Source organism: Cryptomeria japonica, chromosome 4 (genome assembly GCF_030272615.1).
Source record: "Cryptomeria japonica chromosome 4, Sugi_1.0, whole genome shotgun sequence".
Classification (NCBI taxonomy): Eukaryota; Viridiplantae; Streptophyta; class Pinopsida; order Cupressales; family Cupressaceae; genus Cryptomeria; species Cryptomeria japonica.
The window spans coordinates 85,765,036-85,782,703 of record NC_081408.1 but is presented as its reverse complement, the minus strand read 5'-3'; the positions used below and the strand labels follow the sequence as shown (position 1 = coordinate 85,782,703).

The 17,668-nt window shown below is 36.3% G+C and overlaps 10 non-coding genes and 1 pseudogene across 10 annotated transcripts; 10 read left to right on the top strand and 1 right to left on the bottom strand.

The window, feature by feature from the left end:
- Positions 1-3,440: 3,440 nt before the first annotated feature.
- TRNAE-CUC (transfer RNA glutamic acid (anticodon CUC)) lies at positions 3,441-3,513 on the top strand. The gene has a single exon. It is a non-coding gene; the product is annotated as a tRNA-Glu (tRNA).
- A 410-nt stretch (positions 3,514-3,923) lies between these two features.
- Positions 3,924-3,997, top strand: TRNAV-CAC (transfer RNA valine (anticodon CAC)). Its single transcript has one exon. It is a non-coding gene; the product is annotated as a tRNA-Val (tRNA).
- Positions 3,998-4,128: 131 nt separating this feature from the next.
- Positions 4,129-4,200, top strand: TRNAM-CAU (transfer RNA methionine (anticodon CAU)). Its single transcript has one exon. It is a non-coding gene; the product is annotated as a tRNA-Met (tRNA).
- Positions 4,201-6,994: 2,794 nt separating this feature from the next.
- LOC131055751 (laccase-4-like) lies at positions 6,995-9,568 on the bottom strand (annotated as a pseudogene).
- A 3,639-nt stretch (positions 9,569-13,207) lies between these two features.
- On the top strand, positions 13,208-13,280 carry TRNAE-CUC (transfer RNA glutamic acid (anticodon CUC)). Its single transcript has one exon. It is a non-coding gene; the product is annotated as a tRNA-Glu (tRNA).
- Positions 13,281-13,838: 558 nt separating this feature from the next.
- Positions 13,839-13,910, top strand: TRNAM-CAU (transfer RNA methionine (anticodon CAU)). Its single transcript has one exon. It is a non-coding gene; the product is annotated as a tRNA-Met (tRNA).
- Positions 13,911-14,097: 187 nt separating this feature from the next.
- TRNAM-CAU (transfer RNA methionine (anticodon CAU)) lies at positions 14,098-14,185 on the top strand. The gene is given in 2 exon segments: positions 14,098-14,135; positions 14,150-14,185. It is a non-coding gene; the product is annotated as a tRNA-Met (tRNA).
- A 2,063-nt stretch (positions 14,186-16,248) lies between these two features.
- On the top strand, positions 16,249-16,321 carry TRNAE-CUC (transfer RNA glutamic acid (anticodon CUC)). Its single transcript has one exon. It is a non-coding gene; the product is annotated as a tRNA-Glu (tRNA).
- Positions 16,322-16,655: 334 nt separating this feature from the next.
- Positions 16,656-16,729, top strand: TRNAV-CAC (transfer RNA valine (anticodon CAC)). Its single transcript has one exon. It is a non-coding gene; the product is annotated as a tRNA-Val (tRNA).
- A 134-nt stretch (positions 16,730-16,863) lies between these two features.
- On the top strand, positions 16,864-16,935 carry TRNAM-CAU (transfer RNA methionine (anticodon CAU)). The gene has a single exon. It is a non-coding gene; the product is annotated as a tRNA-Met (tRNA).
- Positions 16,936-17,113: 178 nt separating this feature from the next.
- On the top strand, positions 17,114-17,201 carry TRNAM-CAU (transfer RNA methionine (anticodon CAU)). Its single transcript is given in 2 exon segments — positions 17,114-17,151; positions 17,166-17,201. It is a non-coding gene; the product is annotated as a tRNA-Met (tRNA).
- Positions 17,202-17,668: the final 467 nt, after the last annotated feature.

Below are 17,668 nucleotides of genomic sequence, written 5' to 3'. Positions count from 1 at the left end.
AAGGAGAGAAACTATCAAGGGAGTTTCCAATCTTGATTTCATCCCCTTTGACTAGGGGTAGAGAATAATCTATACCTTCTTCTAATGGTTCATCCCAAATAGTGAGGTTGTTGAAAGGAATGTTTGAAGTGTTGTCAATTTCGGGAGAGGAGATAACATTGTTTATTAATTCCTCATCCTTAGGAGGGAGAGCATCAATAGATGTGTTAAACTCATCCTCTTTCCTCAAAATATGTTCAATAGGGGAGAGAGAATTAAGGAAATTGCTTATTATTTCATCTTCTTTCTCTAAGGGATGCTTATGGGTAAGACCAACTTTAGGAGAAGGGTAAGCATTTACCATTAATTCATCATCTCTAGTGGGAATTTTGTTGGAAAAGGAAAGGCCATCACTAGGAAATGTAGGGATAATGTCATCTTCTTGCACAAAAGGATCCTCATGAAGGGAGTGTTTTTTAGGGGACACAAAGGCATCAAGGGCATCATTCAACAAAGCATGATCATATCTATTAAAAGGTTTATCTTTTGATTCAAAAGGAGATATCTCTTCATAGAGGGGATCATTGAAAACAACCATGTTACTAGATTTAGTGGAAGAGCTGATAGGATTGTACCCTTGAGAGGAATCATTCGACTTATCTTTCTCATCACAACGAAATGGCATAGTAACAATGTTTATGAGTTTTTGGTAAAATGAAGGTTTGGTATATTTAGGTTTCAAAAATTCATCTAAAGCTTCATCTAACTCATAATCATCACAAATATGAACATCTTGCAAATAAAAATCTGACATTTTGAAATTGCATAAAATTTTAAACACACAATGCAAAGAAACACACTTTTTTTTTTCTTTTTTTTCTTTTTAATGAAAATGAAATGAAAACACACTAAATCTAGATCTAGATCTAACAAATGCAATGCAAGAGGAAGCAATGATAGATTCACGTCGGGTTCACCAAAATGTGTGGGGGAAAAAGTGACACTAAGCAAACATGCCCTAATCTCACCTTCAATCACACATTTGTGGAATACGAAAGAGCCTAGAGGTATCACACAATTGGCTACTTCTTCTTGTGAAAGAGAGAGCCACGGGCCACCTATTAGGATTTCTATTCCTTTGTTGTAATTGAAAGATAAAATGATGCAAGTTCAATTCCTAACCCCAAAATGCAAGTATGAACTAATGACAAGATTGCAGAATTGAACTTAAATAATGGAAAGCTGTAAATACAAGGATAAGACAAGAATGCAAATGCGTACCCGGAGTTAAAATCTGACTGAAAATGTTCGGGATGGGGGCGCGGGCGCCACTGTCCTGATTCTGCCCCTGAAACTGCTCCGGAAACTGTTGTTTTGCAAAGTTGTCAAAAATGCTGAAAACTGCTGTCAGAAGGACCAGGGCGCCCAACGCCCCTATCCTGGCAGGACCAGGGCGCCCCATGCCCCTATCCTGGTCTTTTGCTCTGCAATTTGGTTTGGAGTGCTATCTTGACCTGCTTTTCCCGGATCTATCACCTGCGGCGTCGTCCGAGTCCTGAAACCTGCACTTATATCTGAAAAGGGTATGGGCGGCTATATAGGGTTTTGCCTTAGTCAAACCCCCGCTTCGGTGATTTCCACCTCCACGAATAGCCAAGTTGTATTGTAAAATGTATTGTGTGTGCAGACCTAGTGTGTGTGCAAGGTCCCTAAATGCAAGAAAGCAAACTAGAGCAACCTAGAAAGTAAACCCTAATTGCTTGTAAATGATAATGTAAATGCTCTAAATCAAGATGCAAAGTGATCTAAAGCATGAATAAAGGATATATTGAAGCTTATGCAAAGACATGAAAACAACATGAAATCATACCTAACCCTTAAGGGAGGAGTACAAGCCAATCTTCAGTCGGTAATCTCCTATTGTTCTTCAATGTCTCCCAAGCCCTAAATGAATGAAATTGATAAATGCTTGATAGAAGGATGTTGAATGTTATTGAAGTCTTCAAAGATCTGCTCTTTCGCTGCATAGAAGGTCCCCCAAAGCCAAAAATCGGATCCTTTCAAATGAAGAAAGAGAGTTCTTATATATGAAACCCTAGGTCTTAATTTCGACTTTTGGCCGACCTAGAGATTGAATATCCCGCCAATTTCTTGGGGTTAAGCTTTATTTTATGATTGGATCGCGCTCCAAAAATTTGGGGAAAAATGTTCGGGACCATGTGCACGCCGGGCGCCATGGTCCCGACAACTTTTCACCAAATTTTCAGGGCCGTTGGATATGATGATTTTAGAGAGAATCCCGAAGTTACAGCTGATTTCGAGATGTTTTGACCCCCAAAATCAAGCCCCCAAGTTCAAAATAGGACCTAATTAGGGTTTTTGATTAAATGATGTATTGGAAGAATAAAATGAAAGGGGCACACTTTAATGAAAGGGCCCAACTTTATGATGTGGAAGATGATGAAATAGGACCTTAGACCTAATTAATTTGATTAATTAAGTGCTAAAGGGGAAATGCAATGCAAAATGCAAAATGCGCCAAGGCGGGTGCTAAACTAGGTGTGAAATTGTACCACCCTAGCAAGTGCGTACAATTTACGACGCTACAGTATGACACAATCTGCTAACTTTCTTCAAGTGTATCTGCACCATCAATTGCGAAGCCATTCATAATAAGGTCAAGGGTGAGTATCAAGATATAATCCTTGTTTGGTTTAGTTTAGACCGGGATTTTAGATAAAAACTCATTTCTAAAGGTTATGTACTTTTACAAACAAATGTAAATATTGTGATACAAGAGGTTCTAAAGTTTGACTTGTTTAAGTGACTCATCGAAAATCATACTAGTAGATGGATCCTACGAAAAAATACTTATTTGATTTCAAATAAACCATCAACACAAAACAAAATTTAGAATGTGCTAATTAAACTTGCCCCTATACAATGTGAATATACTGATCCACAAGATTAAAATTCAACATACAGTACTTACAAAATCGAATCTATACCCAAATAGATTCACATTGTAACAACCTCAAAGCCAAAAGTTCTGTAAAACAGACATAAATCAACAAAACTTCCATCAAATTTACAATGCCTGGTTTTTCCCTCCACCATCCAGACTGAAATAGAAAGAATCATAAGGAAGACTATCGCTGTTGGCAGCACTGATATCACTGCTTTCCCTATTGTTTCTCAAGCTTCTCTTTCTTTTCTTTATCTGTTACTCTCTGTACTCACTAACTTTGATTCCTTGGTCCTTTATACACAGCATAAAGTCAGCCACAGTTGTAAATCTTAATGAAATATCAGACAAGAGATTGTTGGGTAACACTAAGAAAACAAAACGGAAACGTCAGAAGTAAATATAACTGTTGGTGCGACTTCAAATTGCATTGGATCTTAAACTAATCTAAGAAACGTTTCGAGTTGAATAAACAGGAGCGGTTCAAAGACGGTAATCCGTTGTAGTCTAGTTGGTTAGGATACTCGGCTCTCACCCGAGAGACCCGGGTTCAAGTCCCGGCAACGGAATTTTATTTTGCTGTTCAATCTGAATGTGAAGAAATTACATTTATCCAAAAGAATAAATTCCGTTGCCGTTCAATCTGAATGTGAAGAAATTACATTTATCCAAAAGAATAGTTACAGCATGTTGTAAAGTCTACTTTAATTATATAAGCGAGTGCGTTTGCCAGGAGTCGAACCCGGGTCTATTGCTTGGATGATCTATTTAAAATATGAATACTTACTGGATAGCTTACAAAACAACTATCCTGGGCGTTGCAGCCTAACTGCCCATCGAATGCTGTAATTGGAATATGCCTTTTTTTCTTCTGTTGGAGAGGATACAATAGTAAATGTTTGGTCAGATTTTATTCATGTTACAAAGATTCGTTCAAACTACTCTCTGAGTAATATATTGCATTTGTAACAATAAAAGCGTCTGGGTGGTGTAGTTGGTTATCACGTTAGTCTCACACACTAAAGGTCCCCAGTTCGAACCTGGGCTCAGACAAGTTGATTGTTTTTTAGTATTTTATTAAACGAATCGTCCTAAATTTGTCACTGCAACGGTGCTATCTTTACTTAGTCCTGGCTCTCAGACATGGCGACTTCGTGAGTTTAGGAATCATTTTATTTAAAGACATCAGAGTGGCGCAGCGGAAGCGTGGTGGGCCCATAACCCACAGGTCCCAGGATCGAAACCTGGCTCTGATACGGAGTTGTTATCAGCTGAGCTTCCGTTATTTCATTTTTTTTTCCGTTAATTTCAGGATCATAACATAAGATAATTACTATAAGCTAAGCATCAGTGGATGATTAATTCCAGTTCAATTTCTATTGGATATTATAAAAAGTGAAATTGTTGATCACCACCTAAAAACCAGTTAGGAGTGCACATTGACGACTCTAATCTTCCTTCTTGAACATGGATCATAGTTTCCTTTAACATCTCAATGGATCACTTCCATCAATCAATTTTTCCTTTCATGTCTATGTATCAATAATCTAGTTAGGAGTGCACATTGACGACTCACAATCCTGACAAAACTTCTGGGATAGCTTATTAATTCAAAAAATTGTTGTTTGTCAAAACTTCCCATTAATGTTGGCCTCTTGGAATGTGTTCTAATGGTATATAATAGCAGTGGTATGTGGTACCTCTTGTTTTAGTTTTCCCCAATAATTGCTAACTGTAGAAATGTGAATTTTGTTGATTTAGTATATCACTAGAGGCTTCCTAGAAGTAGCATCTATTTGCTTTTATAGCAGTTGTTTTTTTTGCAAGCTTAGCCTTCTAAAATAACTGCATTAAGTTGATTCTTATTGAACATTATGTTTTTTATTAAACATATTACATTTAATTAGGTAAACAACAACCATTGATTTATGAGTAATTTGTTTAAAACAAGAGGTCAGAACTTAAGTCTATCATGGTAAAGAGAGAATGCCATTGCAATTCCTTAAATCAAACCTTTAACAAGATAAAACACATCATGAATGGATTGTTTTTCTCAGACCCACATGCTACATATTAGCATAGGTTCTAAAAGATGCAAGGAATTAAAAGAAATCTTCAACTTCTGCAAATTTGTTTGATAGGTACCCATCAAACTCATGTTGTTCTTTCCTCTGAAAGAGTCTACATATAAATTCTAAATTTGATATAGATGTGCTCATTTTAAGGTCCAAATTGAAATTTTAACGACTCTCTGAAAGTACCATGACATATCAATAAATTGAAAGCAAATAAGTATAATTGGTTCATAATGATTAATAGAAAAAAGGTAAAACTTGATGATTTTAATTTAATATTTTAGAATTTAAGGGTAAATCTTGAGCCTCTCAAAATTAATCTCATGTATGGTGGAATTGACCTAGCATAAGAAGGTGCAAATCTCAAGGTGTAGATCAAATGTATCTATATGTTTGTGATCCCATGTGAGTACACTAAATGAACCAATAATAATGAATATATAGGAAAGTGTGAATGGTTTAAAATAAGACCATATTTGGATGGAGATGATGGAGCCAAACTAGAATGTTCAAATTTGTGAGACCGTTATGACAATTTAATGGCAAATGGAAGGAATATGTTATTTTTACTCTATGGACTCGTCGTTGGATTTTTAACTATGGATTTGAGTGCCACCTTTGAGGTGGTTTCAACTCATGGTTTAGTAATTACTATTTTATGGTTCCATGCATTGTCTCTCCTATTATTGGATGTTTGGGATGGAGGTTTTGACAATTGATTTGCAAGTTTTGATATGCTATTGGAATTACTCTAGAGTTGTATGTTACTAATATTTTTGTAGGAAATATTCCTTGGGTTTATGTTGTAACATTTGTTGTTCATAATACAATTGTTTAAAGTGTTGTGTTTTTCTCTCAAAAGGGCTTTTCGCCATATATACTTATGTTGTATAATTCTATTTATGCTTTATATGTGTGTTTTTTTTTTTTTGTAATTGTAAAGATCTTAATTTTGGACATTACTCCCCCTCTAAATTAGTTTAGGATTTCTTTTTATTCGTCTTATTTCCTTTTAGGTTTTGGATTTTTAATAATGGATTTCTTTACGATGTGTGTAAGAGTACACACAAGAGTTAATCAATATATTAGAAAAAAAATATTGTTTGGCAAACAACATAAAGATTTTTGGTTGTCTAATATTTCCTTTCTTGGAAAAATTAAAAAAATAGATACAAATAGTATGCGGGTTCATATTATACAAAAAAAGCCAAAGTAGATTTCAAGTCTTGTTTGGGAGTCTCATGAGTTTGTCAAAGTTAGAAAACATGATAAGATTCTTCCACTCATAAAAAAATATTAACTAACTACAAAAATTAATTCAATTTGTCATACTAAATTCCCTTAATCAAAATAAGAAGTTCACATCATAACACAAAATGATTTTAGATTATCATATAAATTTAAATAAAATTATAAAAAAATTATAGGATTTAGGGTTTCTTTGTTGTTCTAATTACAAAATACTAAAGAATTGAACAAAACATTTCTACGCCCTTGCACATGTTCAAACATTTCTTGATTTTATTTAATTAAACTGTTAAAAATAATTTCACAACTTAATTTTGACCAAGTAATATATTGCATGACTACTATGATGCACCAAGCTTTTCAATGTTATGTAACAACAATGACATTTTTTTTTATAACATTGGACACAAAGCTAATTAATTGCTATAAGATAGACTTAAATAACAACATCTTTGACTTGCTTCTATGACTCACCTGGAATTGCACAAGTCAGGGACGATGCTATTTTGGTTCCAAAATGGCATACAACACGACTAACACGCGATGTTTGTCGCAACTTTTTAACTGTAGATTTTTTATTAGATGATTGAGATTGCGTAACACGTCATTGTTATTCTGACAAATTCAACCATTTTGGAGCTAGAATAGCATCGTCCGTCAGGGACGATGCTATAAGTCGGGTCTTTTGACAAAATTAGTACAATTTGAGATAAACCTAATAATATTATCACTTTGGAAGATCTTTTGGAGGAGGCAATATGGATTGATTGGGTCCATTTCCATTCTCCACCAAGAATGCCATCTTCAATCCCCACATTGTGTGCACTTCCAGATGGCAATGGATGAACCACACTCTTGTGTGCATTTCAATTCAACAATCAGATGACACTCCCACTGTATTACACTCTGATGGGTCTACTAAATTAAAGCTTGTTGAATCCTTATTTGGGTTGTAGCTGCCAAAATTTCTACCCACTATGAAGAAATTGAAACCATGGAGATGAATTGGATGGTTATCCACAGTCAGGACGCTTGTGTCCCGAAGAATTAATTGCATTGTTGAATTGTATGAGAGACGAGTGAGTCTTTTTCCTTTAGAAGTGAAGAGATTATTTGGCGGTGTGCCTATGTAATTGAAAGGAGTGGGAGGGTTTGAAAACCCCATTGATGGTATTATAATGTGCTTGCAAAAGGGCAATGGTGGGCATGACAAAGATTATATTGTTGATTGAAGCAGATGCACATGTGCCATTCATGCAGGATGAACACGAGTCCAATGCCAGCCCTACTGTGAACAACAGATTGTGGTCTACTGTTTGCGGGACTTTTGCAGGGTATTGGGCAAAATTTAAGCTCCTAATGGAGTTACTAAAATTGGAGGCAAATGTTGTATCATTGGGAGATGGGATTTGAGGCATGACAATCATGTTGGAGGAAAAAGATGAATTGGGTGTATTGATATATTACAAAATTCCAATGGCGGTTCTGTTGTCTACAGAAACAGGGGCATCCATAAAGGGGAGAGTGGCCATGAAATACCTACCTAGGTTTTTGTTTGCATGGAGAAAAACGTTTGTAGTTTTCCTCAGAGCAATCACCACAGATTTGGTCTCATATGGCTTGGTGTACACTGCATTCACCTCCACCACTTTGAGGTGGTGACTTGCTAAATCCAAGAAGAGCTCACCATTCACTGCAACATTGATTATTCTTAGCAAGTATGTTTTGCCCTGCTTAACTAGAAGAACAAAATTATCTGCAATATACAGGGGAGATCACAATCTTTTGTGTGATTAGGTGGTTCATCTAAAATTATACTAATGAGACCATACAATAATCTAAAATCATGGTCATGTGAACCATGTAAATAGATCAAAACTTAAGTGTGCTATTGAAATCAAACCTTGAAACAAAGAAGTCTAATGAAAATAAATTTATTTGAGACCGACTGCTTGTTTACCTTTGATAAGACATGTGAAGGTGCCTAGTGGACCTGGTTTTCCATTAATGGTGTGAGTATCAGACACATTGGGTGCTCCTCCTGATTTAAGTGTTGCATTTATAACAACTTCCACATTTGCATTCCACCCCTCCCCCGCATTTCTAAGAAGCATAACTTAGTACTAGTGTTATATGTCATGACTAATCATGAAATCATATCAAACACAATTCAATGGTTGATAGCCCTTTCACTAACATAGAATCAATGTGATTTTGTTATGGGGTTTGGGGATGGATAAGGCGCATTTAGTTTGGGTAAAATAACAAGGGCTCCATAGATTGTCCCTCGCAACCATAGAATATGAGCATGCCAAAAGAAAATCCCTCGTTACCCAGTGATGGTGAAGTTGTAAGTATAAGACTACCCAGTTTGAATGGGGCATTGAGTGATATAAGCTGGCCCATTAGCCCATCCTGTCCAGAATTGTCTTATACCATTCATGATGATAATTTGAACCATAATTCAATCCCATTTCAACCATCAATATTAGTAATACTAGACTATACTATTAATACTCGACTATACCAGTGGATTGAGAGATTGTATTTGACATGATTGGTGAGTTTGATGAGCACTCTATCACCCTCCCTAGCATGAATAGTTAGCTCTGGGAACTGCCCATTCACTATGATGATGGGCTTTGTAAGACATAGTCTGCTAACATTTTTCAATTTTATCTGCACCATCAATTGCAAATCCATTCATCATAAGATCAGGGGTTCAATTTAGAATGGGTTTGATTCCAGACAATTTTCACAAAATCTAATTTAGAATTAAATACTTGTCAATTTAAATCTACATACAAAAAATTAAATCAGGATTTCAGATAAAAACCCATTTCTAAAAGACTTTGTACTTGCACTAGCACTAGCAAGCCTAAATATTGTGGTTTAAACAACACACTTAAGTTTTGACTTGTTTAGTTGGCTCATGAAAATCATACTAATAGACCTGGACTCTACTAGAGAAACTTGTGTGATTTTAGATGAACCACCTACACAAATTAAAGCTTAGAGTGTGTTGTTTAAACTTGCCCAACATAATAAACTAACAATGTAAATATACCAATCCACAAGATTAAAACACACACATACAATACTCACAAATTTGAATCACCAACAAATAGATTCACATTGTGACAACCTCAAAGCCAAAAGTTCTTTAGAACAAACATAAGTCAAGAAAACATACATTAAATTTATAATGCCTGGTTTTTCCCTCCACTGTCCAAACTGAAATAGAAAGAAACACAAGCAAGACTGTCATTGTTGGCAGCACTGAGATCACTGCTCTCCCCATTGTTTCTCAAACTTCTCTTTCTTTGTTACTCTCTGTACTCACTTACTTTGACTCCTTGGTCCTTTGTGTTGGGTATATGAAGCCTAACGATCACATGACTGTTTGAATTCCCCAAGCTATTCATTTCATACCTAAATATGAATGTATAAATGTATGTGCACTCGATGTATTGTATAGTATTGGAGATTGATTAATGAAGTTATTCCCTGTGGTTAAAGTGGATGTAGCCATTTGATGAGCCACTATAAAATTTATGTGTTCTTGTCTTTGTGTTCTCTTGTTCATTTATTTTATTTCTCTGCTTGTTTTAATCTGTACAATTGGTATCAGAGCCATGGTTGGCTTGAGCGGAGATGGAAAGGTAGATAGATAGAGGATTGAAAATTCTCAAGAAGATGCAGAAGTTCGAATTTAGAAAAATTAGTTGTTGGTATTGTGGCAAGCGAGGCCGTGTCAAAAGAAATTGTTGGTCTTTCAAGGCTGAAAGGCAACTAAAAGATGAAGACACCAATTTAGTCATCGATGAATTTATTGCAAATTTAGACTTGGTGGAGGGTAAAATTGTGCAAGTGAAGGCTAAAACGAAGCGTCATGTACATTGGTGGGATGGCTGGAAAGATGAGGAGAATTTGGAAGAGGAAAGATCTTCACAAGGAAAGCTGGATGGAAGGGAACCGAAGAGGCGGATGGCTGATCCGATTGCTCGTAAACAACTGACAGAAGTGATGAAACTAGCGGCAGAGGTCCAAGTTGAGTCCATTGTGGAGTTTTCCTCTCGAGATGAGGAAGTTGTAGTCTGGACTAGCATTGTCGAGGAGGCACAAAATTATGGCCTTGGGAGGCTTGGCGATGATAATAAGAATGTATTCAATATGGATATTGCTCGAAATACATTGAAAGCCTCGAGTGGTGATATCGAGGGTGCAACTGAAATGGACAATTGCGCAGTTTCTATGAAATTGAGCCCATTGGTCGTGTTGTGTGATCATGTAGTGTCTCTAGTAGAAGGCGTTGATGATTGGGGCACATTCAAGAAAACTTTGAACCTCTCTTCAAGGCAAATCAAGAATCAGTTTATTCCAGATATGGAAAACAAGGAAGCTGTGAGAATTGGGGCTGATGTGTGGAGTCCCTGTGAAGATTTCAGAGAGTGCGGTTTGAATTCATGGGATGCTAAGGTGGTGAGGGATTTGATTTACGGGTACCACACACATGATGTGTTAGCAAAGCACTTCTCGTGGATGGTGGCACAATGGATGAACACGCCGGTGGAGTTCGTGTGGCCGGTGGTGAGCCGTTTTGACAAGCCACAATCGTACAATCGCTTTGTATGCAGCTGCAACATAGTGTGCGGTGATGGAGATGCAAATCTGCAACAAGGATTTTTGGTCAAATTACCTCTTCATGGAAGTGGGCTAAGAAGGGAGGTGGGGCTTCTGAGTAGGAGTAGCACTAGCAACGGGTGGTGGTGGAGTGACCAGAAAGATTTGGCTCAGATGGTTGATTCCAAGGCGCAAGTTGCAAAATTCCTGCATGGTAAAACATGCCAAATTCCCGCTTTACAAGCTCAAGTCGTAGAGCTTCAAGATAAGTTGCAGCTAGTTGATTTGCAATTACAAGAACATATTTCAAGTGGATTGAAGTTAGTAGAAGAAAGGGAGGCGACCTTGAAAGCTGAGATAGAGGACCTCGGGGCTAAACTAAGTTCTATTCGAATGGATGGTCAGATGAATAGACGTGAGAGTGAGGATGGAATATTAGTGGAAGTGGAAGAGTTGAACGAGGAGGTTTCTATGTGCCTAGTGATGGGAGATCCAAGGAGAGAAAGGGTTTCAGAGCTCAAGGACAATCGTGGGTGGAATGCGCTACATATTGCGGCAGCACAAGGGCATGGTCACTGCATGGAGGCCCTACTTAGAGGTGGTAGTGATGAGGATGCTGCCAGTTTTCATGGCGCCACTCCTCGATTTTGTGCTACCTCCAGATGTCGTGTGACCATTGTTGAGGGTTTATTAGATTTCTATGCAAACAAAGAGACAGGATTGGATCAACATGCAATTAGAAAGCTTGATGAGAGGGTTGAGATGGTTACAAGGACTCTACTTCAGAATGTTGGATTAAATGCAACTGAGATTATCTCCTCACTTTATGCAGAACATGTTACTGCCAATATCAACGTTGGCATTGATTTAGAGAAGGGAGTATGTAGAGATATGATAAATGAAGTTATTGAAAGTGTAGGTGAGGATGATGAAGGTGTAGATGATCAGGTCGTTAAAGTGGTTGACGTTGTTGAATTTATGGATGTTATGGATGGAGGAGCAATATATCTTGAATCTGCAAAAAGTGGTGTTTCTCATTGTGGATTATTGCACAAGTTTGTGCTTGGCAAGGTAGCATTTGATGATGGTTTTGACAAGAGAATTATTAATTTTGATTTGACACAAAGAAGGCTTGTTCGCAGTGTTCGTGAAAAGTCTTTGGTGAAGTTAAAATCTTTTATGGGCCTGGTTCTGTAAGGATCGAAATGGAGAGAAGAGGATGCTATAGTGCATGAATGTGTCGGTTGAACTTCACGGGGGAGATTGTTGGGTATATGAAGCCCAACAGTCACATGACTATTCGACTTCCCCAAACTATTCATTTTATATCTGAATATGAATGTATAAATATGTGTGCACTCGATGTACTGTATTGTATTTGAGATTGATTAATGAAGTTATTACCTGTGGTTAAAGTGGATGTAGTCATTCGACGAACCACTATAAAATTTATGTGTTCTTGTTCATTTATTTTATTTCTCTGCTCATTTTAATCTTTATACTTTGTACACACCATTTAGTCAATCTTAACAAAATTTCAAACAAAAGCTTGTTGTGTAACAATAAGAAACAAAATGGAAACGTCAGAAGCAAATAAAAGTGTTGGTGGACTACGTAACTTGTTACTCCACGTTTGGTGCGACCTCAAATTGCTATGTTCTATAAACCATTTCATCAAATTTAAACCCATGTAACTATTTCCAAAAATTGTTTTGTACAACAAACAATCCCTTATAAAAGATTGAATAATGGTACATATCCCTCAAAATCTACCACCTCAACCTCCATTTTTGAAGCTTAAAGAAAAAGATTTATTATTATGATTTGTCTACCTTTGGTTGGTTTAATGCACTTTTGAGTGTGTTGATTGTGAAATTATAAATATTAATAAAAAATAAGGAATGTGATTAGCTACATGAGAGAAGTGCACGCCTCCATATAGTAATGTTAGTCAAAAGCTTTATTATTATAATTTGTCTACCAAAGGTTAGTTAGATATAATTATGCTGAGAGGTATCTACAATGACATACAAATATCCATAAATAAAAACTTGATTTTGAATAAATTTGACGTGTAGATGACAGGTAAATGCATGCATGTTTCATTGTCACTTATCTTTGAGCATATGAAATTGTTACATCTTTAATGAGAATGAAAGAATACAGCATTAATCAGTTCCATGTCCTTCTTGACAACTAATAAACATGCAGGATGACACCACTTGTAAGCACTTGCATACTTTCCATAAAATCAGATCCTAAACTCGTCTAAGAAAAGTTTCTAATACAATGAACAGAAGCAACCCAAAGTTTTAATTCCGTTGTAGTCTAGTTGGTTAGGATACTCGGCTCTCACCCGAGAGACCCGGGTTCGAGTCCCGGCAACGGAAAACATTTTTGCTGTTCCGATCTCAATGTGAAAGAAATGACATTTATTCAAAATAAAGTTGCAGCATCTTGTGAAATCTAACAATTTAGTGCGTTTGCCGGGAGTCGAACTCGGTCTACTGCTTGGAATCCTAACCGTTGGACTACAAATGCATGTACGATTGCATTTTAGAGGTTTCACAGGTGATTGAGTAGGTGAGAAGACAAGTATCCTGAGCACGCCACATTTTTTTTTTTTTTTTTTTCTTTTTTTGCATCCTCTAAATGTTTGTTGAGATTTTATTCATGTTACAAAGATTCTTTTAAACGATTTTCTGTCTAATATATTGCATATTGTTGTAAAGGAATCGTCGGGGTGGTGTAGTTGGTTATCACGTTAGTCTCACACACTATAGGTCCCCAGTTCGAACCTGAGATCAGACAGGTTGAATTTGCTCTTTTAGTATTTTTAACTAAACGAATCGTCCTAAATTAGTCACTGCAGCAGTGCTCTCTTCACTTCCTCCTTGGTCTCAGACGTGGGAAGTCCCCCAGTTTAGGGAAACCCTTCGTATCAACACATCAGAGTGGCGCAGCGGAAGCGTGGTGGGCCCATAACCCACAGGTCCCAGGATCGAAACCTGGCTCTGATACGAAGTTGTCATCAGCTGAGGCTTTCGTTATTCCTGTTTTGTATTCTGTTATTTTGAAGATTATAAGCTCAATGGTTGTGACAGGGAACATAAGATAAGCTAAGCATCAGTGGAGTAGTAATTTCATTTCAATTTCTGTTGTATCTAATGAAAACTGAGAATGATGATTACCATTTCAAAATTAACAGGGGTGGTGGCGCAGTTGGCTAGCGCGTAGGTCTCATAGCTGAACTTGAGTAATCCTGAGGTCGAGAGTTCGAGCCTCTCTCACCCCACCAAAATTTTTGCTACTGTATTCATTCAGCTTGGAATTTTGCTCATATCTTATATCAGTTGTTGCACTTACCCATAACACAAGTTTCGGCTAAGCTGAATTTTGCTCGTATCTTATATCAGTTGTTGCACTTACCCATAACACAAGTTTCGGCTACTGTTGTACATTTAAATAAATAAAATCTGTAATACTTTATCTAGCAAAGAATGCATTGCATTGTAGTTCTAGAAACTGATTTTCCTTCAGATATGCAAAATGTAAAAGCATAAACTGATCACACTTAATAATCTATCATCATGTAAGAAAACAAAAATAACAAATTGATTATACCTGAACAATATTGTTGTGAACAAAACAAGAATAGTTGTCCGTGTCACTTGTTTTAGTAGAAATTAAACTGCAATTATCTAATGTCATATTGGCAGTATGACAGCAAATCGTCTCTTATGCTAAAACAATAATGAAGAACACAATTTTTTTAAGATAGTGGCAGCGATGGTAAAATGATAGTGGTTCTAATTTATTGTTCAGGTTGGGAGGCCTTCCTAATAAAATTTAGATGGTCTGTAATTATGTATTTTATATATTCATTGGATTTTATTGTCCAATGTAAGAAATAGTTTTCTTATATTTTTTCACATCTTGGACTATGCTTTTTTTGTATTGGTTCAATTTAACAATGAGTGGATCAACCTCAAGCTACATTAAAAAATTCAAGTTTCTATGATGAAATCTTTTTCACTAGGCATTGCAAGCCAACCGTTCTTATATGTAAATGTGTGACTATTCACCATGTCTTGGTATTTGAAAACACTCATTTGTGTAATTAATCCATGTATAAGAAAAAGAATTCATCCTATGAATGTTTAAAATTAAATATTAAAATATGCACATATATATTGGAATTAAAATATCTTAGAACCCTAAGGCACTTTCAAATATTGCTAGTCTTAATGTATCATCACACAAAAAAGATCATAGAGGAGCAAGTCAATTAATTTTGTATTTGCTTAGCATCTAATAGGATATTTTTGTTTTGTACCCAATATGATCTCAACTCACTTAAACTTGATCTTCAATTTTTATGAACACATCAAAAATATCAATTTGTTAACATTAACAAATCAATTGTGCATTACATTAACATATATCTTTTCTATTGTTCCAAGAGATAAAATTGAACAAAATATTTCTATGCCCATGTGTTCAAACATTTCTTTCTTTTATTCAATTAAACTAAACTTCAAAAAGTAATTTCATATGAACCACTTACACAAATCAAAATTTAAAGTAATCTATTTCAACTTGCCCAATATAAACTACACAATGTGAATAATCTTGATCCACAAGATTAAAACTCAACATACAGCACTTACAAAATTGAATCTGTACCAAATAGATTCACATTGTAACAACCTCAAAGCCAAAAGTTCTGTAAAACAGACATAACTCAACAAAACTTACATCAAATTTAGAATGCCTGGTTTTTCCCTCTACCATCCAGACTGAAATAGAAAGAACCATAAGAAAGACTATCGTTGTTGGGAGCAATGAGATCACTGCTTTCCCCATTGTTTTTCAAGCTTCTCTTTCTTTTCTTTCTCTGTTACTCTCTCTACTCATTAACTTTATCTCCTTGGCCTTTATACACAGCATAAAGTCAGTCACAGACGTAAATCTTAATAAAATATAAGACAAGAGTTTGTTGGGTAACAGTAAGAAACAAAATGGAAACGTCAGAAGCAAATATAACTGTTGGTGCGACCTCAAATTGGTATGTTCGAAGTTAAACTTGCCTAGCTTTAAAATCATTAATTCAACATTATAATTTTAACATAATCTCTGAATTTCACTTCATATATGAATGGAAATAAAATTTGATTTACCAAACGCACAAAAATATCTAGGCAGAATGGAGAGTAAGGTTGAGATTTTAGGTGTCCATACGTAAAGAAAGACCTCAGAAAAATTGTAACTACTTGCACGCCGTCCGTAAAACCGGATCTTAAACTGGTCTAAGAAAAGTTTCGAATCGAATAAAGAGAAGCGGCATTAAGCAGGCAATCCGTTGTAGTCTAGCTGGTTATGATACTCGGCTCTCATTTTAGAGACCCGGGTTCAAGTCCCGGCAATGGAAAGGTCTTTTGCTGTTCAATATGAAGTGAGAAATGACTTTCAAAAAATAATTACAGCATGTTGTAAAAACTATTTTAATCAAATATCTAAGTGCGTTTGCCGGGAGTCGAACCCGGGTCTATTGCTTGGAAGGCAATTATCACTGGATAGGTTAGAAAACAACTATCCTGGGCGTTGGAGCCTAACCGCACACGGAATCCTTTAATGAGAATATGCATTTTATTCTTCTGCTGCAGAGAACAAAATAGTAAATGTTTGTTCAGATTTTATTTATGTTACAAAAATTCTTTGAAAAGAGTCTTTGGATAATATATTGCATAATGTATGCTAAAATCGTCTGGGTGGTGTAGTTTGTTATCACGTTAGTCTCACACACTAAAGGTCCCCTGTTCGAACCTGGGCTCAGACAAACGTGTTATTTTCTTTTAGTTTCTTGCATTGAGTAAACTAATCGTCCTGAATTAGTCACTGCAACTGTGCTCTCTTCACTTACTCCTTGCTATCAGACATGAGGAATTGCCTAATTTAAGGGGTGTTCAACGCATCAGAGTGGCGCAGCGGAAGCGTGGTGGGCCCATAACCCACAGGTCCCAGGATCGAAACCTGGTTCTGATAGAAGATTGGTATCAGCTGAGGCTTCCGTAGGTTCCATTTTGTATGCCGTTATTTTCAAGACATCTCAATGGTTGTGACAGGGAACATAAGATAAGCATCAGTGGATGAGTAATTCCACTTTCATTTCTATTGTATATAATACAAAGTGAAATTGTTGATGACCACCTGAAAATAGCTAGGGGTGGTGGCGCAGTTGGCTAGCGCGTAGGTCTCATAGCTGCTATTGAGTAATCCTGAGGTCGAGAGTTCGAGCCTCTCTCACCCCATTTAATGGTTTTGCTACAAATTTATTTTGGTGTTTTGCGACTACCTCATATCAGTTGCACTCATAAATAAATAAATAAAATGCGTAATACCATCTAACAATGGATTTGTTTTTGTTACTACCTTATATCAGTTGTTGCACTTCGGCATAAAACAAGTTTCTACATTTAAATAAATAAAATGGGTAATATCTTATCTAATAAGGACTGCATTGCATTGTAGTTTGGGAAACTGGATTTTTGTAACAACATGGTCTTCCTAGTCAAGTTTGTCCATGTTTGGTGCGTTGTCAAGCCAAATGAATTCATGTATATGTGCAAATCCTTGATGTTGCCATTCATATCTATACCAATAATCTATTACACAAAGGAGCTTATCCATTACTTATTCACGAAAGATAGTGAATCCTTGATGCAAATATAGGGATGCGATTGAGAGCAAGTGTAATGCAAATGATCTAATATATAAC